This window comes from Schistocerca nitens, chromosome 4 (genome assembly GCF_023898315.1).
Source record: "Schistocerca nitens isolate TAMUIC-IGC-003100 chromosome 4, iqSchNite1.1, whole genome shotgun sequence".
NCBI classification, from domain to species: domain Eukaryota; kingdom Metazoa; phylum Arthropoda; class Insecta; order Orthoptera; family Acrididae; genus Schistocerca; species Schistocerca nitens.
In genome coordinates, this window is record NC_064617.1 from 173,005,050 (window position 1) to 173,017,268 (window position 12,219).

The following is a 12,219-nucleotide window of genomic DNA, read 5'->3' on the forward strand; positions in this document are numbered from 1 at the left end:
AGATCCTGGTGAGTGTCTGTGCTGCATGGATGTCCAGAACCCCATCTACAGAGGTGAGGATGTTCACGTGACCACTGATACATTATTGCACAATTGACGCAGCATGTCCAACTTGTGTGACAGTTCTCTGAAAGGACCATGCCGCCACTTGGAAGGCCACAATTTGACCCCTTTCAGTCTCACCCAGTGGGCTGTTGGAAGCATGAATGCATTGCCATGGCGAGGTTTCCTGCTTGCTTCACACATTTGCACCACACTGTGCTTTCAGGCTGTGAGCACACAGATGGCACTCGGGTACCTATGCCACTATGCAGTCAGTTGGTGGACTATGTTGAAACCATTATCAGTACATCTACTATCCCCCAGGTGGCATACGCTGTCATTGGATCAAAATCAACATCGTCTTCCCAGGTGTGCTAATTCTTTTTTCTGGTAGTGTGTTTGTGAGTTATCTGATATACATGAATGCATTCAGAACCAAATAAAGTAATAATGCCTTTCATGATGCTAAACCATCTTGGAAAATCCGCAGATGCATCTACAAACCATACTGTCTACTGCCAGATGCCATTCTTCCAGCAATAATTGCAAGATGTTTTCATATGACGAATATGCAAACTTGTGGCCTTTCAGTACACAGAGAATTTGAGCTTACCAGAACAGTCAGATCCTTGCACAACAGTGGGAGTTCAGTTCCACTTCTGCTGCATAATTGGAAGCATTTGGTGCTAATAGACGTTTATTATAATAGGTACAGCCCTGACTTGTGCTTTCAGAGCTCACCTGGAATAGGAAGTCATGAAGTGATGTCTTACAAGATGAGGGTCTGACATGTGGGTCACTGATTTTGATCAAGTTATGCAAGAATATTTTGAATAACTGATACCCAATGTAGGTTGTAGCCTTAAAGCACAAAAATGTAAATCGCTCAAACATGATTAACTTTGGACCCCACATTGTATTATTTAAAAAAAAATGTTTGTTTTTAGGTGATCTTTTGATGTATAACATTCAGAATATGATTTTCCGTCATCAGCTTTGACCTTGATTTTCTTCAAAAACTAGGGAGTGTCTAGCAAAAAGCAGAAACATATGTCTTTATTTTCAATACAGAATGTGCTTGCTAAACTTGATCAAAATTGGTGACCCAGATGTCAGACCCTCCCCTTGTTGGACAAGAATCTGGCAGTTACTCCATTGTGTAATATGTGCCAGTTTGTACTTTTCTAGCTCCTCTTCACTTCTTTAAAAACAGCATATGTCATTTCAACAGTTTCCATGTTAGTTATTTGCAGTAATGCAATATATTTGAAGCATCACAATTTTAAAGACTCATTGATTCGAAGAATCATTAATTATTATTGGTACTAACAAGTACTAGTTCACAAACTTTGCACTTTCAGAAATATTTACTTCACAGATAAAGTAATCACTACAGTGACAATTTATCAAAATCACTGTGTTCCAGAATGAAAAACACACTATGTGCATTCTAACAGCTTATCACAGATAGACTAACTCATGCCGTTTTATAAATTTGTGAGCTATCTGTTATTAGCATCAGATGAAGGGAATAGTTAAAATTGTGAGATTTAGCTACATTATAAAAAAATTTCCACCCTACAATAATTGCACCATAGACAGGTAAGTGAAATAATCAGGGCCAGTAGTTATAAACAGTCTTATAGACATACTATGAGAGGAGAGGAAGAATAGAGAGCAACTCATAAATGAGAGACTGTAGTAAATGACAAGTATAGAAACAGGAACAAAGCACAAAGATAAATAATAATTCAGTTTATGTCTGTAGATAGTGATATTTCTCAAGTGAATTTCAGAAACGAGGTGCTGTTACACAGTGTGTAAAATAGTATCTACATAATACTAGGCAAGCATAAAATCGAAGCATATTTATTTTGCATGTTGGTATTCCAGTTGCTGTGGGCTTATTTATTGATTGCCATTTTTATTTTCAGTTCAGTGTTGCTATCTGAGTTTACATTTTGTCATTCAGAGACAGTGAGTGGAGCTGCGGACACTAGGAAATGGAGTGCCAAGTGGAGAAATTAGAACATGTCTGACATATTCTTCTGTTTGAATTCAGTAGAAGGGTGACAGCCTTGAAAGCAGCCAGAAACATTTGCACCATGTATGGGGATAATGCCATTGGATAGAGCATGGCAAGAAAATCTCTTTGTCGTTTTAAGGAGGATCGTTTTGACATAGTGACTCTCCATGTTCAGGAAAGATGAAGATTGTTTAAATGCACTAATCCACATCAGTGAACTTGAGAACTGGCAGATGCGATGAATTGTGATCATTTCACCATCATGCGATATTTACATGCAATGGGAAAGGTTCAAAAACTGGGTGTTTGTATGCCGCATACTCTTAAGCCAAAATCACAAAAATCGGTGGTTATCCGTATGTGCATCTCTGCCTGCTCATCATCAATTGGCTTGTGAACAACACTGACAATTCCTGTCCTGTATCATTACTGGTAATGAGAAATGGTGTCTTTATGCTAACATAAGGAAAAGAAAGAATGGTTGATCCCAAACAAAGCAGCAACTCCCTGAACGAAGATCTTTATGCATCCGCAAAAGATAATGCTATGCATCTGGTGGAACAGCTATGGTGTGGTGTACTATGAATTGCTTCTATAAGGTGTAACCATCACTGTTGACGTCTATTGTCTTGCAGATACAATCCACGAACAGCAACCAAGGAGACTGCGTGAAGCGATGCTACTCCACGATAACACCAGCCCCCCTTCTGCTAGACTGACAAAAAACACTCTACAGGAGTTGCCTTGGGAAGTAATTCCACACCAACCTTATTCACATGAATTCTCCCCTCAGATCTTCAGCTTTTCTGCTCTCTATTGAACAACCTTCAAGGAACTCCTGTTCTGGATGCAAATGCACTCTGAACATGGCTCATGGAGTTCTTTGCCTCAAACCTTGTGTTGTCCACTGTCTTGAAATTGAAAAGTTACCCGAGCATTGGCAGACTGTTATAAATAGAGAAGGAGAATATATTATAGTTGATGAAAGTCTCTGTTATGTATATATGTTGTGTTTATTAAACTTATGGAAAAACACTACGAACTTATGCACCAACCTAATACAAAGAGTGGGTTTTGAACCCTTGAATAAGAAAGAAATTATCCAGATACCCAGAAACTAAAATAATGGGTCAACATAGAGAAAGAAAGCAAGATATCTGTAGGTTATCACACTGTGACGAATAACAAAGTAAGGATAATTTTGAAAGCATGTTTTATTTGCAACAGTACGATATACAAAGATGGGTGTTACAGTAAGGGGTAGAGACACTCGCCAAGTTTCTGGTGCCTTCTACAAATGTTCTGTGATTGCACCCTTGGTAATTCTGCACACATCCAAATGGTAACAGTTCCATCCATAAGTTCATCAGCATGTTTCTGTAAATGTCCATCATGGCAACAGTGCTGCATTCCTGCAGTTCTTGCAGCTTTGTTGGCACTGGGGTACACAAACTTTGTCCTTAAGCCTAAACCCTCAGGAAGAAACCACACAACGGGAGATGTCTCTATCTGAAGGGCCATGGGAACCCAGTCGAGCATGTCCTATCCAACGGTATGGCACTTCTCTGTTGAGAAAGGTGCAAACAATTATGCCCCGTCCTATTGAAAAATGAAAGTCGAGAAGTCTACAGTCAGTTGTGGAAACAACAACAAGTGCAACATATATAGGTACATGGAAATTGCCACCATCGGCTCATTGACGGAAAAGGTGCCACACACATTTGTCTTTGATAGGGCACAAAACACATTCACTTTTGGTGAATCCCGTTCCAACTCCATACAGGCATGTGGCCATTTGGTGTCCCACACTCCCACATTGTGATAATTCATGTTTTCCGACAGATGGAAAATCTTCTCTTGCATTGGTGCCATCTTGTGCAGTGGCTTCACAGGCCTGCCATCTAGTGTGCATGTGGGTCATAAGGTGGGATTTTTTAAACTTAGTAAGTGTACATACATTTTCGTGTATTACTTGTCTTTTCAGTAAACAGTGCTTTGAAACCAGATGAATCATTCAGGCTAATACTGTTGTTGTTGTTGTTGTGGTCTTCAGTCCTGAGACTGGTTTGATGCAGCTCTCCATGCTGCTCTATCCTGTGCAAGCTTCTTCATCTCCCAGTACCTACTGCAACCTACATCCTTCTGAATCTGCTTAGTGTATTCATCTCTTGGTCTCCCTCTACGATTTTTACCCTCCACGCTGCCCTCCAATGCTAAATTTGTAATCCCTTGATGCCTCAAAACATGTCCTACCAACCGATCCCTTCTTCTAGTCAAGTTGTGCCACAAACTTCTCTTCTCCCCAATCCTATTCAATACCTCCTCATTAGTTACGTGATCTACCCACCTTATCTTCAGCATTCTTCTGTAGCACCACATTTCGAAAGCTTCTATTCTCTTCTTGTCCAAACTGGTTATCGTCCATGTTTCACTTCCATACATGGCTATACTCCATACAAATACTTTCAGAAACGACTTCCTGACACTTAAATCTATACTCGATGTTAACAAATTTCTCTTCTTCAGAAACGATTTCCTTGCCATTGCCAGTCTACATTTTATATCCTCTCTACTTCGACCATCATCAGTTATTTTACTCCCTAAATAGCAAAACTCCTTTGCTACTTTAAGTGTCTCATTTCCTAATCTAATCCCCTCAGCATCACCCAATTTAATTTGACTACATTCCATTATCCTCGTTTTGCTTTTGTTGATGTTCATCTTATATCCTCCTTTCAAGACACTGTCCATTCCGTTCAACTGCTCTTCCAAGTCCTTTGCTGTCTCTGACAGAATTACAATGTCATCGGCGAACCTCAAAGTTTTTACTTCTTCTCCATGAATTTTAATATCTACTCCGAATTTTTCTTTTGTTTCCTTTACTGCTTGCTCAATATACAGATTGAATAACACCGGGGAGAGGCTGCAACCCTGTCTCACTCCTTTCCCAACCACTGCTTCCCTTTCATGCCCCTCGACTCTTATAACTGCCATCTGGTTTCTGTACAAATTGTAAATAGCCTTTCGCTCCCTGTATTTTACCCCTGCCACCTTCAGAATTTGAAAGAGAGTATTCCAGTTAACGTTGTCAAAAGCTTTCTCTAAGTCTACAAATGCTAGAAACGTAGGTTTGCCTTTTCTTAATCTTTCTTCTAAGATAAGTCGTAAGGTTAGTATTGCCTCACGTGTTCCAACATTTCTACGGAATCCAAACTGATCTTCCCCGAGGTCCGCTTCTACCAGTTTTTCCATTCGTCTGTAAAGAATTCGCGTTAGTAATTTGCAGCTGTGTCTTATTAAACTGATAGTTCGGTAATTTTCACATCTGTCAACACCTGCTTTCTTTGGTATTGGAATTATTATATTCTTCTTGAAGTCTGTGGGTATTTCGCCTGTCTCATACATCTTGCTCACCAGATGGTAGAGTTTTGTCATGACTGGCTCTCCCAAGGCCATCAGTAGTTCTAATGGAATGTTGTCTACTCCCGGGGCCTTGTTTCGACTCAGGTCTTTCAGTGCTCTGTCAAACTCTTCACGCAGTATCATATCTCCCATTTCATGTTCATCTACATCCTCTTCCATTTCCATAATACTGTCCTCAAGTACATCGCCCTTGTATAAACCCTCTATATACTCCTTCCACCTTTCTGCCTTCCCTTCTTTGCTTAGAACTGGGTTGCCATCTGAGCTCTTGATATTCATACAAGTGGTTCTCTTCTCTCCAAAGGTCTCTTTAATTTTCCTGTAGGCAGTATCTATCTTACCCCTAGTGAGACAAGCCTCTACATCCTTACATTTGTCCTCTAGCCATCCCTGCTTAGCCATTTTGCACTTTCTGTCGATCTCATTTTTGAGACGTTTGTATTCCCTTTTGCCTGCTTCATTTACTGCATTTTTATATTTTCTCCTTTCATCAATTAAATTCAATATTTCTTCTGTTACCCAAGGATTTCTATTAGCCCTCGTCTTTTTACCTACTTGATCCTCTGCTGCCTTCACTACTTCATCCCTCAGAGCTACCCATTCTTCTTCTACTATATTTCTTTCCCCAATTCCTGTCAATTGTTCCCTTATGCTCTCCCTGAAACTCTCTACAACATCTGGTTCTTTCAGTTTATTCAGGTCCCATCTCCTTAAATTCCCACCTTTTTGCAGTTTCTTCAGTTTCAATCTGCAGTTCATAACCAATAGATTGTGGTCAGAATCCACATCTGCCCCTGGAAATGTCTTACAATTTAAAACCTGGTTCCTAAATCTCTGTCTTACCATTATATAATCTATCTGATACCTATTAGTATCTCCAGGATTCTTCCAGGTATACAACCTTCTTAATACTGTATTATGTAAAAATAAAAAGGAGGCTCTGACACACAATATACACTGAAGAGCCAAAGAAATTGGTACACCTGGCCTAGAGGATAATTCCATGAAACAGGAAGTGAAAATGTACAGAGTGTAAAATAAGCCAACACAATGGGAAATGATTCTACGGGCATAATACAAGTACACTCAACCGAAATGCTTCATTAATATATCCAATTGTTGACTCCATTTTAACTTTTATTCAGTGCTAAATCGTTAGGAAATTTACACACAGTCCTTCAATCAATGTACGACCATTTTTGTCTACTTCTTGTGCTAATAGATCCGTATTGCTTGTTTAAGTTGGGATAATAAGGGTCTTTGTGAGATTAAAACTTACAAAGAGAGGTTCCCATGGGTGGGGTTGACTTTTTGAAACCATCTGCATGGTGTTGTTTAACAATAATGTAAATTCGTGGATGGAGAGGGTACATAAAATAAGAGAAAGGTAATCACTTACCAATAGAGCACTCATGCATGTCACACACAAACATGTAACAAGAAACAGTTAACACTTGCTTGTGAGCTCTTGTTCTTTTCCTAGTACGAGTACACACACACACACACGCGCGCGCGCACACACACACACACACACACACACACACACACACAAATGTATATGTCCACCATGGTAACAGCGAGACTGATTACTGAATATCGATTATTGTAAGTAGTTTCCGGGGTAGGTGGAGTTGGGGAGGGGGTAGGGAAGAATGCATGAGGTAAGGAAGGGGTAGCAGATTGATGTGAGGCAGGTCTTTTGCCAGATGACTCACCAGCTGCATAACAAGACAAAATGAGTTCAGAGAGGAGAACACACAAGAGATAGAGAGACAGAAACGGGGAGATGGAGGGGAGGAAAGAAGAGGAAAGTGATGATGAGGATAGAGAAAGAAGAGGGAAAGGGGTGGGCAGAAGAGGAGGGAGGGAGAGAGAGAGAGTTAGTGTGTGAGTGCCTGGATGGGGGGAGTGGGGAAGAGTGGTGGAAGAATGCAGTACACGACTGGGATGGGGAAAGAGTGATGTACATAGAAGAGAGAAGGGGAAGGTAGGAAAGGCAGTGGGAACAAGTTATCGGGGGTATAGGCCTGGGGGATTGTGAGAGTGCAGGATATGCTGGAGAGAGAATTCCCATCAGCGTAATTCCGAGAAACTTGTGCTGGAAGGGTGTATCCAAATGGCCCATCTAATGAAGCATTAGTGTCGTGGTGCACAGCATGTTCAGCAACTGGATGGTCAAGTTTGCAGTTTGCCACATTTTGGCAGTGGCCATTAATGTGAGTGGACAGTTGGTTGCTTGTCATGCCCACACAGAATGCTGTACAGTAACTGCAGCATAACTAATACATAACATGGCATCTTTCATATGTGGGCCTGCCTTTTATCAATAAGAGAAGCCTGTGACTGGATTGCACTAAGAGGTGATGGGTGGATGTATGGGACAGGTCTTGCACCTGAGTTGACCATGAGGGAATGATCCATGAGGTACAGGATTGGGAGAAGGATTGGAGTAGTGATGGACAAGGATATTCTGTAGGTTCAATGGATGGTGGGACACTACTTGGGTGATATGGATAGGATTTTGGTTAGAATATTCTTCGTCCCAGAGCACATGATGAGAGGTAGTCAAAGCCTTGGTGAAGGATGTAGTTGAGCTTCTCATGGTCAGGGTATTACTAGGTGATTAGAGGAGTGCTACTTGGTGGCTGCTTAACGGGGGTTACTGGTATCAGAGGAGGAGATGGCATGGGAGATCTGTTTATGGATGCACTGAATAGGATATTGTCTGTGAATAAAGATTCTGGTAAGGCTATCAGTATATTTCAACAACTCCTGCTGTCCATTGCAGATGTGGCATCCATGTGTGGCATGGGGCTATAAGGAGGAGACTTTTTGACATGTAACAGGCAACAGCTGTCAAAGTGGAGGTACTGCTGGTGGTCGATGTGCTTTATATGAACGGGCATATTTATGGAGCCACCTGAGAGGCAGAGATTAGCATCTAGAAAGGTAGCTCGTTAATTTGAGAAAGACCAGGTGGAGTGGATTTTGGAGTAGGTATTAAGGTTATGGAGGAAGGAGCTAAGGTCATTCCTGCCATGAGTCCAGATCATGAAAATGTCAGCAGTGAATCTGAATCAGGCAAGGGGCTTTAGACATTGACTGGATAGAAAGGATTCTTCCAGAATCTACATGGTCCGTAAGACCTCACACTACCTTTCCCCTTCTGTCCCCATCCAGACCATATACTGCTTCAACCACCAGTCTTGCTTCCCCCACCCCTCCCTCTCCCCCCTCCATAACTCATGCAGACACTCTCTCTGGCGCCATATGGGCTCTCTCTCTTTCTCTTTGCCCCCACCCCCTTCTCTCTCTTCTCACCCTGTTTTTCCACCCCTCTGCCTTACTCTCTCTCTCTTCAACACCACCTTCTTCTCTTTTCCCTCTCACCCCTCTCACTCTCTCTACCCCTTATACGCCTTCCCTCTGAACTCCTTTTGTCTTGTTATGCAGTTGCTGAGTCATCTGATGAAAGACCTACTTCACACTATCCACTACTTGCCTCATGCATCCTTCCCTACACTCTACCCAGGCAACTGCTTGCAATAATTGATATTCCATAATCGTCTCACCACCATCAGACTTGCTTAGCTTTGGGTGTCTGTGTGGTTGTGTGTATGAATGTATGTACTCTTACTACAAAAGCAGCAAGAGCTCGAAAGCTAGTATTGCCTGTTTTCTTTTCCATGTTTCTGTACACCATGCGCCAGTCCTCTTTTGGTAAGTGGTAGCCTTTCCTCTGTTTACGAATTTTTTCCATGCATGAATTTCTATTATTGTTACACTTCAGAGTACAGATGATTTCCGATCACATTCCTTGGGGCCTCTACTTCTTAGCAGTGAAGCACTTGTAGGACTGCCGTGCTACTGTTTGCGCTGTGCATGCTAGGGTTTAATGTGGAGCATTGGTTAGTATGCTTGCATCATCAGTAAACATTACAGTTTTTGAAGTGCCCTTTAAAGTCAGTAGATGATCATTTGTGTAGAGGGTCCAATATTCTCAAGTTATAATTAGTAGTACACTGTCTGTTTTTCTCTACTCAGTATCAATATCTGATTATATATGTGTCAGACTCTTCAAAACATACTGACATTTGGCCAAATTCATTCCTAACTGCAGACCAATTTTGTCTAAAAATTTCTGATGTATCTTGCAGGGCTTCTGATGTCATCCTTAATTGTATGTCACGGTGCACAAAAACATATATATTTGCAACATTGCAACACTATTTCACATTTTTGGAACAGCAATAAGTAATAAAATTAATGCTGACATGTTGGAAACCTTATACTTAATTGTGTATACTCCAAGCACCACACCAGACAACAAAAGGATCTAGAACAGTACACCAATCAAATTCAAGTGCAGGAACTATGCGAAAAACAGCATGCTTTATAACTGTTTTTCAGTAATTTCCAGGTAATGTCAGTAGCGAAAATTTTGTATATGGATTTTACCTGGTGTTAAGTACAAGAAGCAAGAACATTGCCAAAGGTTTTGACATGACAAGTCTGACCATTCCCTTGAAAGAATTTCTCGCATCTTGGAAACTTGTTGTTGTGGTCTTCAATCTGAAGACTGGTTTGATGCAGCTCTCCATGCTACTCTATCCTGTGTAAGCCTCTTCATGTCTGAAGAACTACTGCAACCTGCATTCTTCTGAATCTGCTTAGTGTATTCAATTCTTGGCCACTCTCCATGATTTTTAACCCCCTCTCTTCCCTCCAATATTAAAGTGGTGATACTTTGAAGTCTCGGAATGTGTCCTGTCAACTGATCATTCTTTTAGTCAGGTTGTGCCACAGATTTCTTGTCTCTCCAATTCTATTCAGTACCTCTTCATTACTTACTTGATCTATCCATATAATTTTCAGCACATTTCAAAAGCTTCAACTCTCTTCTTATCTAAACTGTTTAGCATCCATGTTTCCCTTCCATACATGGCTACACTCCAGACAAAAACCTCCAGAAGAGATTTCCTAACATTTAAGTCTATATTCTACGTCAACAAATTTCTTTTTTCCAGATATTCTTTTCTTGCCATTGCCATTCTGCATTTTATATCTTCTCTACTCCAGACATCATCAGTAATTTTGCTGACCAAATACCAAAACTCATCTGCTACTTTCTGAGTCTCATTTCCTAATCTAAATCCCTCAGCGTCGTATGATTTAATTAGACTACATTCTATTATCCTTGTTTTGTTTTTGCTGACGTTCATCTTATATCCTCCTTTCAAGGCACTTTCCATTCTGTTCAGCTGCTCTTCCAAGAATTTGCTGTTCTCGACAGAATTAAAAAGTCACTGACAAACTTCAGAGTTTTTGTTTCTTCTCTTTGAACTTTAATTCCTGTTCCAAATTTTTCTTTGGTTTCCTTTACTGCTTGCTCAATGTACAGATTGAATAACGTTGGGGTTACGCTACTATCCTCAATTCTCAAACAGTGCTTTCCTTTTGTGTCCTTTAATTCTTATAATTGCAGTCTGGTTTCTGTACGGATTGTAAATAGCCTTTCTCTTCTGTATCTTATCCATGCTATCTTCAGAATTTTAATGAGTGTTTTCACTCAAAGTTGTCTAAAACTGTAAGTCTACAAGTGCTTTAATGTAGGTTTGCCTTTCCTTAACCTACCTTCCACGTTAAGCCATAGGTTTCATATTGCCTTGCAAATTCCTACATTTCTCTGGAATCCAAACTGATCTTCTCCAGTGTCAGATGCTACCTGTTTTTCCATTCTTCTGTAAAGCATTCATGTTGGTATTTTGTAACCATGACTTATTAAACTAATAGTTCAGTAATTTTGACATCTCTCACAACTGCTTTCTTTGGAATTGGTGTTATTACATTCTTCTTGAAATCTGAAGGTATTTCGCCTGACTCATACATCTCGTGTGCCAGATGGAAGAGTTTTGTCATGGCTGGTTCTTCCAGGGCTATCAGTAGTTCTTATGGAATGGTCTGCTCCTGTGACCTTGTTTCAGTGCTATGTCAAATTTTTCTCACAGTGTCTCCCATCTAATCTTCATCTATATCCTCTTACTTTCTATAATATTGCCTTGAAGTTCGTCTCCCTGGTATAATCCTCTATAGACTCCTTCCACCTTTCAGCAAAGAAGTCTGCTTAGGATTGATTTCCATCTGAGCTCTTGATATTCATACACCTGCTTCTCTTTTCTCCAAAAGCCTCTAATTTTCCTGCAGGTGGCATCCATCCTTCTCCTAGTGGAATATGCTTCTAAATCCTTACATTTGTCCTCTATCTATTCCTGCTTAGCCATTTTGCGCTCACTGTCAATCTCATTTTCTATTGTTTGTATTCCCTTTTGCGTGCTTCAAGTTGTTCACACTGTATGAAGCATTTGGGTAAATTTTAGCAGTCACTAAAATTTAACCGTAGTAGGACCTAATAGCCAGAATTACAAAGACCAGTGTTATGCATATGAATATGAATTCTCTGCGGGGGAATGTAAAAAGTGTTTTTTTTTTCTTTTTTTTCTTCAGAGAGTTTAATGGCACATTAAGTGAATGTGCTGTATTTTATTTTTAACATATGCTTCAAACTGTAAATGTGTCCTCTCGTGGGATATGAAAATGTTAGTTGATGAGAAGCTGGTGACATCACAGTGAGGAATTCCATCATTGTGCAGCCTATGTAGTATCTCTTACCAACAATTCACTGTTGAAGCCATCATAGAGCCCAGATTCTTCTTCACAGTTTTCTCCAC